The sequence below is a fragment of the Lissotriton vulgaris genome, chromosome 6 (genome assembly GCF_964263255.1).
Source record: "Lissotriton vulgaris chromosome 6, aLisVul1.2, whole genome shotgun sequence".
Taxonomy (NCBI): domain Eukaryota; kingdom Metazoa; phylum Chordata; class Amphibia; order Caudata; family Salamandridae; genus Lissotriton; species Lissotriton vulgaris.
Genome location: NC_141694.1, coordinates 864,372,083 through 864,386,023, shown reverse-complemented (window position 1 = coordinate 864,386,023; position 13,941 = coordinate 864,372,083).

The window sequence follows — 13,941 nt, the reverse complement described above, 5'->3', positions numbered from 1 at the left end:
TGGTGTTAGATGGCTCGTCATTGAATGTTTTGATTCTGGGGAAGAGGTCGGTACCTGTTTGGTGCTGTTGTATATGCAGCGACCAGGACTTGTTCTTTGATATTCTTCAACGGATTTGGCTGTTTCCATTTTACTTGACCCTCCCACTGCACTCAGGCACAGCGTGTACACAGCTGACGACGCTTCCGCGAACCTGCACTTCAACTGAAAAAGTTTAGCATTTGCCGTGCCCCCCGCTGAGGTTTTGTTGACGGTTGGAGAAGCACTTGAGGTGCCGGACGGCGTGGCGTTTCAGGATTCTGCAAGGTCGTCTGACCTTTGCTAGCCAGAGCGCCGATTCCGGTAAGGCACATCGTGCGTAAACACCGATTATTTATTAACCTCTTTTGCGGGTTGTGGGATATTTCTCCTTCAACAATATTGTCATCTTTTGCCATCCAGCAGTTCAACGGTGCATTTCCTTAGGAAGCCGTATTATTTTTGAACCAAATTTGCTATCCAGTGACTCGCTACGTAGTAGGGACACAGTGGCAGAGGCACTGTTTGATAACCTACCGGCAGTGAATGTACAACCGCGTGTTACTGAAGCCACCAGCGCAAGCAGCGATGTGAAATCATTACTTAAAACACTTGAAAAACTACTCCGCAATGAACTGTCAAAGTGGTGGGAGAAGAAATCTCTTGAGAAGTATTGCGAGGTTAACCGAGTGCCAAGGGGACTACGTGTGATCATTGTACCTACCTATGAGAAACCCGATCCAAAACTGCTGCAAGAATGGGCTGATAATAATATCCAGGCCTTGAGGAATATGCTACACATCCTCATTAAATATGCGCAATCAGACAGAGAACCGATTCTATTAGAAATCGATCGAGTCAATGGGCTCTTGGATGCCTCAGGTGAAACGGACCTGATTGCTAAAACAAAAAAAGAAATTGAAGCCTGCATGGTGAAATATGAAGACTCAATAAAGGAACGTAAAGTGCATAAGTTTGCCAGGGATCAGCAAGATTATGCCACGGGTCGCATTTTCACCTTTGCAAAAAAGTATGAAAATTACAAGCGCCAAGCCCTTACAGGGCAGAGGAAATTAGCAACAGCATTAGCACCTGTGAATGGTGCAATGGCGACTCCGGATAACTTAGACCCTGATTCAGTTTCTCTTACATCCAACAGCAGCTCAGATGACATTAGATCTGTCAGTTCTGTAGATACAAATGAGCTTATCAATTTCACCGTCGTTGACGAACTTAATTTTGTCAGCGAGGACCGGCGGTGCTCCCTGCGCCCCCGCAATCCTCAGCAACAACTAAGCAGCGTACAAACAGGAAAAGGCGCGCCAGGAGGCGCAAGTGCAAAGAAAGGTATAACGCAAAGCAATGCGAGGAGAAATTGGAGGAGATACTCACTTCCACTGAAAACACTGTGGTAAATTTAACTGACGCAGTCTTATCCAAGGCAGAGGAGCAGCTCCTGTCCCTGGGACTAACATATTGTCCTAAGAATGATTTCTCCTACAATCAGGCACGTATAGACGTGTTCAAATTCATTCACAAAATCAAGTTAATTAAACATTTCCAATTACAACCTATGCCTCAAGTTAAAGGACAGGCAACTATGGAACCAGGGAACACTACAAGCACACTGCAAGTCCGTCACCTGGGAGGACTACAGTCTCTTCTTGATTTTGCCCATAAAGAAAGCTCACAGGATGCACCCACAGTTAGTCAAGTTACCACAGTTGACAAAACAACTCCTACTCCTTTCCGGGTGATATCAACATTTCTACCCCTTATGCCAAAAGACGCGATCAACGTATTCAGTGATAGAGTCATCATGGAACTGAAGGCATTAAACAAAGCTACTTTGGGACGTAACAAACACGCTGACTAAAATAATCAACAATACCACACTTTGATTAAAAAACTTCAAAACCACCCGAACATTATTGTGAAAAACTTAGATAAAGGTGGTAACACTGTTCTCTGGTCAAAAGTAGATTATGTGCAAGAGGCAGAAAAACAACTTTTGAACCAAACTTGTTATTTGAAGTCAACCAAATTTGCCATGTGCAAAAGTGAGGAAAGCACACGGAAATTCATCCATCATTGCCAAAGAAAAGGGCTGATTTCTAGAGATGAGGCAACATTTCTCAGTGTTGAATTCCCCATCACTCCTGTTTTTTATCTTCTCCCAAAGATTCACAAATGTATAACTCCAGTACCAGGTCGCCCGATTATTTCTGCTCAAGGGAGCATGAATGAGAACCTTTCAAAATACGTCGATTTTTTCCTTCAACCCCACATGTCTAGACTGCCATCTTATTTAAAAGACACTACAGATTTTTTGTTGAAAGTTGAACAAGTTGATTGGTGTCCGAATTATTGTTTTGTGGTTATGGACATAGAATCACTATACACGAGCATTCACCATCTACAAGGGATGGAAGCCACCAAATATTGTCTTGACCAACATGATGCTGTTCTTAGAGACCATAAAGATATGCTCCTCCAAATGATTAAAATATGTTTGTATAACAATTACTTTCGATTTCAGAACGTCATCTACCACCAACAACGAGGTGTGGCAATGGGTTTCGTGCTTCTCCCCCAACTATTCATGTTTACATGTTGGCTGGTTGGAGAAGCACAAGCTCAGAACCACACATGGCCAGTGGGGTCCGTAATTGATCCACTACTGGAGATTTATTGATGATATTTTCATCATCTGGGGGGATTCGCAGGAACAGGCTTATGCTTTTGTGAGGGATGTGAATCAAAATGAACGTCATTTGAAATTCACAGCTACTGTCACTACGGACTCTGCTGAGTTTTTGGATGTATATCTTTTCATAAAAGAAGGGAAACTCCACACTAAACTACATCGTAAGTCGACAGCGGGCAACTCTATATTACATGCTCAGAATGCCCACCCTGCCCACACCATCAAAAGCATTCCCTAGGGTGAATTCATCCGTATTAAACGTATTTGTAGTGACACTTTAATCTCTGCCCGTTGTCTTAATGAATCTTATCAAAGATTTCGGGCATGGGGCTATCGTTCCAACATATTGGACCAGGCTTTAACTAGAGTCAATAGTAAGTCCAGAGAGGAACTATTACAACCCAAGACGTCCTCAACCACTGATTCCACCACATTAGGCCCAATTTGCTTGATTACAACCTTCTGTAGCCAAGAGAGAAAGATAAGACGTATTTTGTATTCTGAATGGCCTATCATTCTCACAGATAACATTCTAGGACCCATTTTACAGAGCTTGCCCATGATTACATTCAGACGGGCACCATCAATGAGAGACGCATTAGATAGATCCATGCCTGAAAACACACCTAAAACTCCATGGCTATCTAAATTAGGCTTTTTTAAATGCACTTCGTGCTGTGCATGCACATTCGCCAAGAATGGCACTTATTACCAATCAGCCTTCAGTGCGAGACGAATACCGGTTCGCGAGTATTTGACTTGTCGTTCGGAATTCGCAATATACAAACTGAGGTGCACATGCAAATTAGAATACATCGGGAGCACCAAGCTCACAGTCAACAACCGTGCCATCGTAAACTCAGACAGCAATTAACCTGTGGCCCGCCACTTTAAAGCAGTGCATAAAAATCAACTTAAAGATCTTGAGTTCACTGTCCTGGGTTCAGTCCCTATTCCAAGTCGGGTTGGGGATCGAGAAAAATTACTCAGGAAGAAGGAGACGCAATTCATTTTATTGCTCGATACCAGAGTCCCCAATGGGTTAAACATCAATGAAGGGCTCAGTAATTTTCTGTAATAATTGTTTGTAAATCTGTCATGAGACTGAATGTCTTTCTTTGGCTCATTCAATTGATTTCTACATAGCTTGTGGCCTATGAATTCGAATCAGTTTTTATGAGCACTATTTACAGTATACATTCATGACATTTTTCGGTAGGTTACCCACCTGGGTGCCTTTATTTATTACATGTGCCATTAATGCATTTATGATCTGTTGTTTTTCCAACCATGGAGATGTTGAATAGTCATCCGCTTTTGAATTAATTAATCATGTTGAGATATCCGGCACTGGCCATCATTTCTTTATATAGTTTGACGTATTCGGCGTTGAGCTGTAAAATTTATTGAGCTCCATTCGGTGTTTGCTATATCCTCATCTCGTTATTGGAGTTCATTGTTTAACCTCTCACTGTCTGTACATTGTCTATGTTTCACTTTTCACTTTATTATCGCCTCTCAGTCCATTTTCTTTGGCTCTTAGGCTTTTATCGCGTAAAAAATTGCACAGCCTTCAGTGGCGGGTCATGTGATCAAGCTCCGCCTGAGGAGCGAAACGCGTCATGGAGGGCAGCCGCCTGAAATTTGCACAATAAATACTCTGCAAGTGCTTACACTTTCTGGTGTTTGATGGCTCGTCATTGAACGTTTTGATTCTGGGGAAGAGGTTGGTAACTGTTTGGTGCCGTGGTATATGCAGCGGCCAGGACTTGTTCTTTGATATATATATATATATAGTACCAGGTAGAACATTTTGTATTGCATTTACTGGTTATAGAATAATTTCTGCAGTATAAGAGGATTTAACGTAGGAGGGGAAATAATAGCTTGTTTTGCACATATTGAGAGTTTACAGTCTGCTTGAATTGCCATATTTTGCACATTTTGCGATATTTGCACATAACTAAAGCACTGTTTGCATTATTTGCACATGTCTTAATTAAAACCTGCATTTGCACTTTATTATTGACCTCTTCCCCTTAAATCAAATAAATCCAGGCGTTTTGTCTATTTAAGTAAATATTTTAACATGTTGTATCAAATGTGAATACCGGAAACTCCGTATATCAGATAAAAGCAGGTATTTTACTGTGATTTCTTCTTCAAGCAAACCCCGTATATATATGTATATATTTTTATGAAATGTGTATGATATTATATCAAATACGGATATGTAGGTATTTCACTGTTATCCTATTCAAGCAACCGATATCTTGTTGCCTTAGACCTACTATTGAGCTAATATAGTATGTTTTCTATGTCCATCCCTACGAAGCACAGGTGATGTTTATTATTTCTGACACTTGCACTTTAAAAGGGCTGTCCTTTCACGAAAACATTGTCATGTGAACAAGGCTCCGTTGAGCCGAAACGTCTTTGACAACTCTCTGCTAAATAAAGAAAATTTAGCGCCTAATTGGTCCGTGTCCGTGTTTCCTTGCCGGCTGGCGAGACTCTAGAAAAGCGTTTTGAAAGCGGATTGCGTGATATATATATATATATATATATATATATATATATATATATATATATATATATATATATATATATATATATTACCTACTGGCGGTCGCCAGTAGGTATATATAGTTAGGATTTTTTCTCTATGGGACTTTTGAAAATTCTATGTCTAATAACTTTGGCGTTTGTGGACGGAATCGGCTGAAATTTTCAGGAAAATGGCACATTTTGTTTCTGAGCAGCCCCTAAAATTTTGGGGGGGTTTTGTCAAGGGGGGGCCGAGAAAAAAGGGGGGTCCCAAAACGCGTTTTTCCCATTCATTTTTCCAATAGGCGTTTGGCCTCACTTTTAGCTCGAACGGCTGAATGGATTTGCACGAAACTTGGCAAAATTGTAGGGGCTGCTAGCCCGATGTGCCTTTGCTGGGTCTCAATATATGTGCTCCAGTGGATTTTGAGAAATTAACGTTTTAAAAAACAGATATATCTGTGACAGCGTCCCGGGTAGCGCGCCGGTTCGCGTACTTTTCGCGTTACGGAACTTTGCGAAGCGAAGCTGATTGGCTCTCCGGTGTCTGTCAACATTCTAAACAGTCCGGAACGGCCGCCATCTTGTCTCTCGGTAGGATCGAGAGACAAGAGGAGGAGAAAAACGAAGGGGGAATTTAATTAAAGGGGGCAAGGTAGACCCCTCTTGACCCCCAGGAATGATGTTGGGGTTATTAAAGGGTCCCGTGGGGCAAATACATTTTTTTTTTTTTTCACGGTAGAAGCGCTTCCCGGTTCTCGAACCGGGTCGCGAAACGGGAATTCGCCATTTTGTGTTTCGTTTTAATTAAATTACAAGATGGAGGAAAAACAATGTGAGAAATGGGTATAAGGGGTTACGGGAGACGTATCCTGACCCCCTATGTTTTCTGAGGGTGGCTGAGGATGCTCATATATGTTGATATATGTCTTCCAGTGGCTGCGCGTGAGCGTTTTTTTTTTTTTGGGCTGCGTGATGTCTGTTAACGTTCGATTCGAAGGAAATCAGGAAGTGTTGACCTCCATTTTGTCACTGCGAGTAAATATTTTGTAAAAAATAATTGTTATAAATTAATCCGTATTGATAAACATTGTCTGCGCCATCTTGCCTTTTTTCCAATGCCACACTTTTGTCGTGCACGGCAGCCATTTCAGATGCCTTGACCAGACCCACTCTCTGCACGCCGCCGATCCTCAGCATGGCTCCCCACCCTCGCAAGCATCTCCCCCACGCACTGGTCACCCCGCTCTCTCTCTCATGCATGGGCCATAAACCTCCCCCCATCTGCGCTGCTCTTCCCTGAGAATCACACCCTGTGCCCGCCCGACACCTCCCTTTCACCCTATTCACTACCGCACCCTCTGACACTCCTCTTCCTCTGTGTCTGATTGTCCAGGCCGGTCCCAGGCTATCACCTAGCCGTGCGGATGTAGTTTATGGCCCCAACTGTAAAGAATCACCCCTCTTCAAAGGAGTTACAGTAGATCAAGGCCCCCACCCCATGAGATCCGTCACACCACAGGCGTTCCTACTATCTGATAACGATCCTGTATTGTGATTGGGGAGGGGATTCTCACTGTAAGGGTGTGTGGGACCGAGCCTGAAGCGGAAGATTCCAGGGATGCCTTTTTGTACATCAAAGTCTTCACAATTATGTGTCACATTAAAAATATATAGCACTCCAACAAAGTAGTAGGATTATAACACTTTAATAACTTATAAATATATACAACGCTCCAACAAAGTAAACACGTTAGAAAAAAAAAATTAAACAACTATTTACATGGCAGCCTGCTGCAACATCCATCTCAAAGCAACAATGGGCTGCTATGGTTTGTCTTTTAGTCGGCAAAATCCGTCGGCCTGTGAGGTGGCGTCAGTAGTGGTCCGTTGTGTGAATAGGCCGAAGGCAGCACAACGCGCCGAGATCCGGACGGCACCCAGGTGGTGTCCAGTAAGTTGTCGCACTGGTCTGGCCATCCTACAATGCTGCGCCGAAAAACGGCGTGGGGCGCCCCGGGGGGGGGGGAGGCGGAACGAACGGGCCTCCCCCGCCTCCCCAGGTGGAGGCTCCTCTGCTGCAGTGGGGCACCCCTTGGCGTTTCACTCGCCATCCAGTTGTTTAGCGCCCGCTTTTGCGGCACTGTGCCTCATCCGCCATTCAGCTGAGTTGCGCCCACTCTTGCGGTGCAGCGATAGGCGGCTGCCACAGGACTCTTAAAATGGCGGCCGGCTCTTCGGATTTGGGCCTTGTCCACTAAAATGGCTCTGGGACACATTTGAACTCGGACATTTGCCTGCTACGGCTTGGGCCCCATTCTCGAAAGCGTCCCCTCAGCCTTGAAGATTCTATAAAAGTCATCGGGCCCCCGACTCCCGCAGGCTTCCGGTGGGGAGCGGCTGCCATGAGTGCTTGCGGAATGGCCACGACGGAGCCACGAGATGGTGGTGCTCTCATGCTGACGCCAGCTTCAGTCTGAAACATCCAGAAACACTGTAGACTACCAATTCGATGACTTCCGGTGGAGCCCCAACGTGACCCGGTAGGGAAGAACTTGCCCTCCCCTCTTTTGACTGATGGTTCTTGTTGCCTGTCCCCTCTGTTGTTATCTAACAGGACCTTTTTGGATTGCCGAGTGAGAAAAAAAAAGGTGGGGCTTTCATCATTTGGGAAAAAAAAATGTTTCAATCCAATGAAAAGTGTTATTTTTAGGTCATATGATCAAGCCTTCCATCATTAGGAAACCAAAAGTAAAATGAACCAATGAAAAGTTTTATAAACAAGTCACATGACCTGTTATGCGGCTTTGGGCTATAAAAAGCCTACAAAATCCGTTGGCCTGTGAGGCGGCGTCAGTAGCGGACCGATGTGCGAATAGGCCGAAGGCAGCACAACGCGCCGAGATCCGGATGGCACCGAGGTGGTGTCCAGCAAGTTGTTGTACTGGTGTGGCCATCCTACAATGCTGCACCGAAAGTCGGCGTGGGGTGCCCGGGGGGGGGGGAGGCGGCGCAAACGGGCCTCTACCGCCTCCCCAGGTGGAGGCACCTCATCTGCAGTGGGGCGCCCCTTAGCGTTTCACTCGCCGTCCAGCTGAGTTGCGCCCGCACTTGCTGCTACAGTAGGCCGAAGGCAGCACAACGCGCCGAGATCCGGATGGCACCGATGTGGTGTCCAGCAAGTTACCGCACTGGTGTGGCCATCCTACATTGCTGCGCCGAAAGACAGTGTGGGGTGCCCGGGGGAGGGGCGGCGCAAACAGGCCTCTCCCGCCTCCCCAGGTGGAGGCACCTCATCTGCAGTGGGGCGCCTCTTAGCGTTTCACTCGCCGTCCAGCTGAGTTCCGCCCGCTCTTGCGGCACAGTGCCTCACCCGCCATCCAGCTGAGTTCCGCCCGCTCTTGCGGCACAGTGCCTCACCCTCCATCCAGCTGAGTTCCGCCCGCTCTTGCGGCACAGTGCCTCACCCACCATCCAGCTGAGTTCCGCCCGCTCTTGCGGCACAGTGCCTCACCCGCCATCCAGCTGAGTTGCGTTCGCTATTGCGGCACAGCGTCTCGCCCTCCATCCAGCTGAATTGCGCCCACTCTTGCGGTGCAGCGATAGGCGGGTGCAACAGGACTCTCAAAATGGCGGCCGGCTCTTTGGATTTGGGCCTGGTCCACTAAAATGGCCCTGGGACACCTTGGAACTCGGACGCTTGCCTGCTAGGGCATGGGCCCCATTCCCGAAAGCGTCCCCTCTTTTGACTGATTGTTCTTGTTGCCTATCTCTTCTGTTGTCATTTAACGGAACCTTTTTGGACTGCTGAAAGGGGTTCTGGTCCGACCGCTGGTTGGTGGAGACATTTTGATTATATCCTGGACCTGCCGGGCCTCGCCCAAAATGGCGCCGGTATAAATGGGACTCGTAACTCCTTGTTGTGTACTGGTTGCCCAACCTTGATATCACGAGATACGTATGCAGTTTTGAAGCACATGGCGGGCGGGGACGAGTACTGATTGAACATTTGGACATCCCTATTGATATTAAGTTCTGATGTGTTATTGATTACTGTACTATTGAAAGTTCGAATTAACGTCACCCATGGTTCTTGCCCGCAAATGTATCTCTAGATAATTTTATTGTAACTGGCCCTGTCGTACTTTAATTATAAAATGTACGTCCACTGATTCCGCAACTGTTAGACACCTTAGTTCTTGCAACCTAATGGGTCGCCCGTTACGTTCTTCTACAGTGTAAATGTCCCCTCATCATATACGATTCAAGTTTGCTCCGTGGCCGGCCCACGTGGTTATAGGCCCGTATTTGTATACTGACATTTTCACAATAAAGGTTTATTAAACAAAACATGGTAGTAGTACCTAGATTGGTAAAGTTTTGAATAATAGCCACTGTTTTCGAATCAGTAAAAGGCAAGTGAAATAAAGCAGCCCGATTACATGACGGTTAAAAGGTATAATACGCAGGAACGCAGTAAAGATAAATGGTCAAGGGCTGTTGTGTTTTCCACTCCTGCAACATAAAGTGATCAATAAGAATCCGATATTCATGCCTATCAGCGACTAAGACAGCAGGCCGAGCCTCTTTTGTTCAACGGCTCCCTCATGGGACGAAGAAACGCCCTTTTTCTCGAAATAGGAATATTTTACTTGCAGGACAGTTGTAAATTTCCCGGGAAAATACATTAACCTGGAACATTGTTAGTGATAAACTGTAAATGCATCTGGGTCTTTTGCTTTACAAGTAAGAGTGAGAAAAAAAAAGGTGGGGCTTTCATCATTTGGGACAAAAAAATGTTCGAAAGCAATGAAAAGTGTTATTTTTAGGTCATATGACCAAGCCTTCTATCATTAGAAAAACAAAAGTAAAATGAACCAATGAAAAGTTTTATTAACAAGTCACATGACCTGTTATGCTTACGTTACGCACTGCGCGCCGCGCCCTGGATCGTTTCCGGGAAGCTGCGCCTCGCGCCCCAGAGCACTTCCGGGTGCGCTAACGCGGCGCGTCATATGACGCATTACGCGACAGCGCAGGTCCAGAATATAGTCAAAATGTCTCCACCAACCTACGGTCGGAATACAACCCCTTTCAGCAGTCCAAAAAGTTCTGTTAAATGACAACAGAAGGGACAGGCAACAAGAACCATCAGTCAAAGAGGGGAGGGCAAATTCTTCTCTACCGGGTCACGTTGGGGCTCCACCGGAACTGATCGAATTGGTAGTCTACAGTGTTTCTGGATGTTTCAGACTGAAGCTGGCGTCAGCATGAGAGCACCACCATCTCATGGCTACGTCGTGGCCATTCCGCGAGCAATCATGGCAGTCGCTCCCCACCGGAAGTCTACGGGAGTCGGGGGTCCCGGTGACTGTTGTAGAATCTTCAAGGCTGAGGGGACTCTTTTGGGAATGGCGGTATTGCAAACAAAACAGGTGATGGACCGAATGTGGATCAATGTCACACATTCACCCCAGTCAAAAGATCTGGGCCCAAATCCATCGTTTTTTTGCACTCCACACCACCCTGGGTTAGACAATGGCGATATGCAAATCAGCTCTGACCCTGTGCCCCATGGGAACAGTCCAGTCCGAACTACAAAAGCCATGTCCTTCCCAGAACGGAATCAAGCATCCGAGGACCGGACCGGTTTCGAGGTAACACCTCTCATCAGCCCGGCTAGCTTGACTCCAGTGGTGTGGAGTGCCTGGGACTCACGTCTGAGCATCCCCAGCGCACTTATGGCGATATTGCAAACAAAACAGGTGATGGACCGAATGTGGATCAATGTCACACATTCACCCCAGTCAAAAGATCTGGGCCCAAATCCATCATTTTTTTGCACTCCACACCTCCCTGGGTTAGACAATGGCGATATGCAAATCAGCTCTGACCCTGTGCCCCATGGGAACAGTCCAGTCCGAACTACAAAAGCCATGTCCTTCCCAGAACGGAATCAAGCATCTGAGGACCGGACCGGTTTCGAGGTAACACCTCTCATCAGCCCGGCTAGCTTGACTCTAGTGGTGTGTAGTGCCTGGGACCCACGTCTGAGCATCCCCAGCGCACTTATGGCGGTATTGCAAACAAAACAGGTGATGGACCGAATGTGGATCAATGTCACATATTCACCCCAGTCAAAAGATCTGGGCCCAAATCCATCGTTTTTTTGCACTCCACACCACCCTGGGTTAGACAATGGCGATATGCAAATCAGCTCTGACCCTGTGCCCCATGGGAACAGTCCAGTCCGAACTACAAAAGCCATATCCTTCCCAGAACGGAATCAAGCATCCGAGGACCGGACCGGTTTCGAGGTAACACCTCTCATCAGCCCGGCTAGCTTGACTCCAGTGGTGTGGAGTGCCTGGGACCCACGTCTGAGCATCCCCAGCGCACTTATGGCGGTATTGCAAACAAAACAGGTGATGGACCGAATGTGGATCAGTGTCACACATTCACCCCAGTCAAAAGATCTGGGCCCAAATCCATCGTTTTTTTGCACTCCACACCACTGGAGTCAAGCTAGCCGGGCTGATGAGAGGTGTTACCTCGAAACCGGTCCGGTCCTCGGATGCTTGATTCCGTTCTGGGAAGGACATGGCTTTTGTAGTTCGGACTGGACTGTTCCCATGGGGCACAGGGTCAGAGCTGATTTGCATATCGCCATTGTCTAACCCAGGGTGGTGTGGAGTGCAAAAAACGATGGATTTAGGCCCAGATCATTGTACTGGGGTGAATGTAAGACATTGATCTACATTCTGTCCATCAAATTGTTTTTTGTAATTTTCTCCCTGAGTGTACTGGGAATGCTCAGACGTGGGTCCCAGGCACTCCACACCACTGGATTCAAGCTAGCCAGGCTGATGAGAGGTGTTACCTCGAAACCGGTCCGGTCCTCGGATGCTTGATTCCGTTCTGGGAAGGACATGGCTTTTGTAGTTCGGACTGGACTGTTCCCATGGGGCACAGGGTCAGAGCTGATTTGCATATCGCCATTGTCTAACCCAGGGTGGTGTGGAGTGCAAAAAACGAGGATTTAGGCCCAGATCATTGTACTGGGGTGAATGTAAGACATTGATCTACATTCTGTCCATCAAATTGTTTTTTGTAATTTTCTCCCTGAGTGTACTGGGGATGCTCAGACGTGGGTCCCAGGCACTCCACACCACTGGAGTCAAGCTAGCCGGGCTGATGAGAGGTGTTACCTCGAAACCGGTCCGGTCCTCGGATGCTTGATTCCGTTCTGGGAAGGACATGGCTTTTGTAGTTCGGACTGGACTGTTCCCATGGGGCACAGGGTCAGAGCTGATTTGCATATCGCCATTGTCTAACCCAGGGTGGTGTGGAGTGCAAAAAACAATGGATTTAGGCCCAGATCATTATACTGGGGTGAATGTAAGACATTGATCTACATTCTGTCCATCAAATTGTTTTTTGTAATTTTCTCCCTGAGTGTACTGGGGATGCTCAGACGTGGGTCCCAGGCACTCCACACCACTGGAGTCAAGCTAGCCGGGCTGATGAGAGGTGTTACCTCGAAACCGGTCCGGTCCTCGGATGCTTGATTCCGTTCTGGGAAGGACATGGCTTTTGTAGTTCGGACTGGACTGTTCCCATGGGGCACAGGGTCAGAGCTGATTTGCATATCGCCATTGTCTAACCCAGGGTGGTGTGGAGTGCAAAAAACTATGGATTTAGGCCCAGATCATTGTACTGGGGTGAATGTAAGACATTGATCTACATTCTGTCCATCAAATTGTTTTTTGTAATTTTCTTTTGGGAATGGGGCCCATGCCTTAGCAGTCAAGCGTCCGAGTTCCACGGTTGCTCAGAGCCATCTTTGCAGGCCAGGCCCAAGTCTGTGGAGCCGACCGCCATTCGTGAGCTCCGTAGCAGCCGCCTGTCGCTGTTCCGCAAGATTGGGTGCAATTCCGTTGGATGGCGGGTGAGACGTTGTAATAGCAAGAGCAGGCGCAATTCAGCTGGCCGAGCGAGGCACTGTGTCGCAAGAGCGGGCGCAAGTCAGCTGGTCGAGTGAAGCGCTGCGGTGTAGCTGAGAAACCTCCACCTGGGGAGGTGGGGGAGGCTCGTTCGCGCCGCCTCTCCCTTCTAGTGCACCCCACGCCGTCTCCTGGCGCAGGTATATGTGATGGTCGGACCAGGGCACCGCAGGACGTGTCTTCAGGTCAAACGGATTGTGGGACAAGGTGTGGAGCAGGTGCAATTATCTCGGGGGCCTCCGTCAAGCGGTTCAGGGAGGCACCGCATCACATTGTTTTCCAATGCAGTCAGGTCCACAAACAGCCCCCACTTACTTTGAGAATAGTGAAGCTGCAGCAGGTGCAAATAAGCTTCAGACAGTGTTACAAGCGCTGCTTGGAACCCTCAACTATGGCACCCAACATCCAGGACTTATGCCATTTGCGCAAGGCAGTGACATCGAAGCATCTCAGGGACCAAGCAACATACCATATCCAGAGTCCTTACCACAACCTCTGCCTTCCTTCTTACCTAGTTATTGTTCTTTCACTCCCACTCCAGGCTTTTAGTCTGTGGATGGAAAACCATGAACCTACACTCACCTATGAAAATCTAACTATTGATGGTTGATTTTGAGCCCCAAATACAAAGGCTTGTTTGGATCGATGTTGCAGCAGGCTGCCATG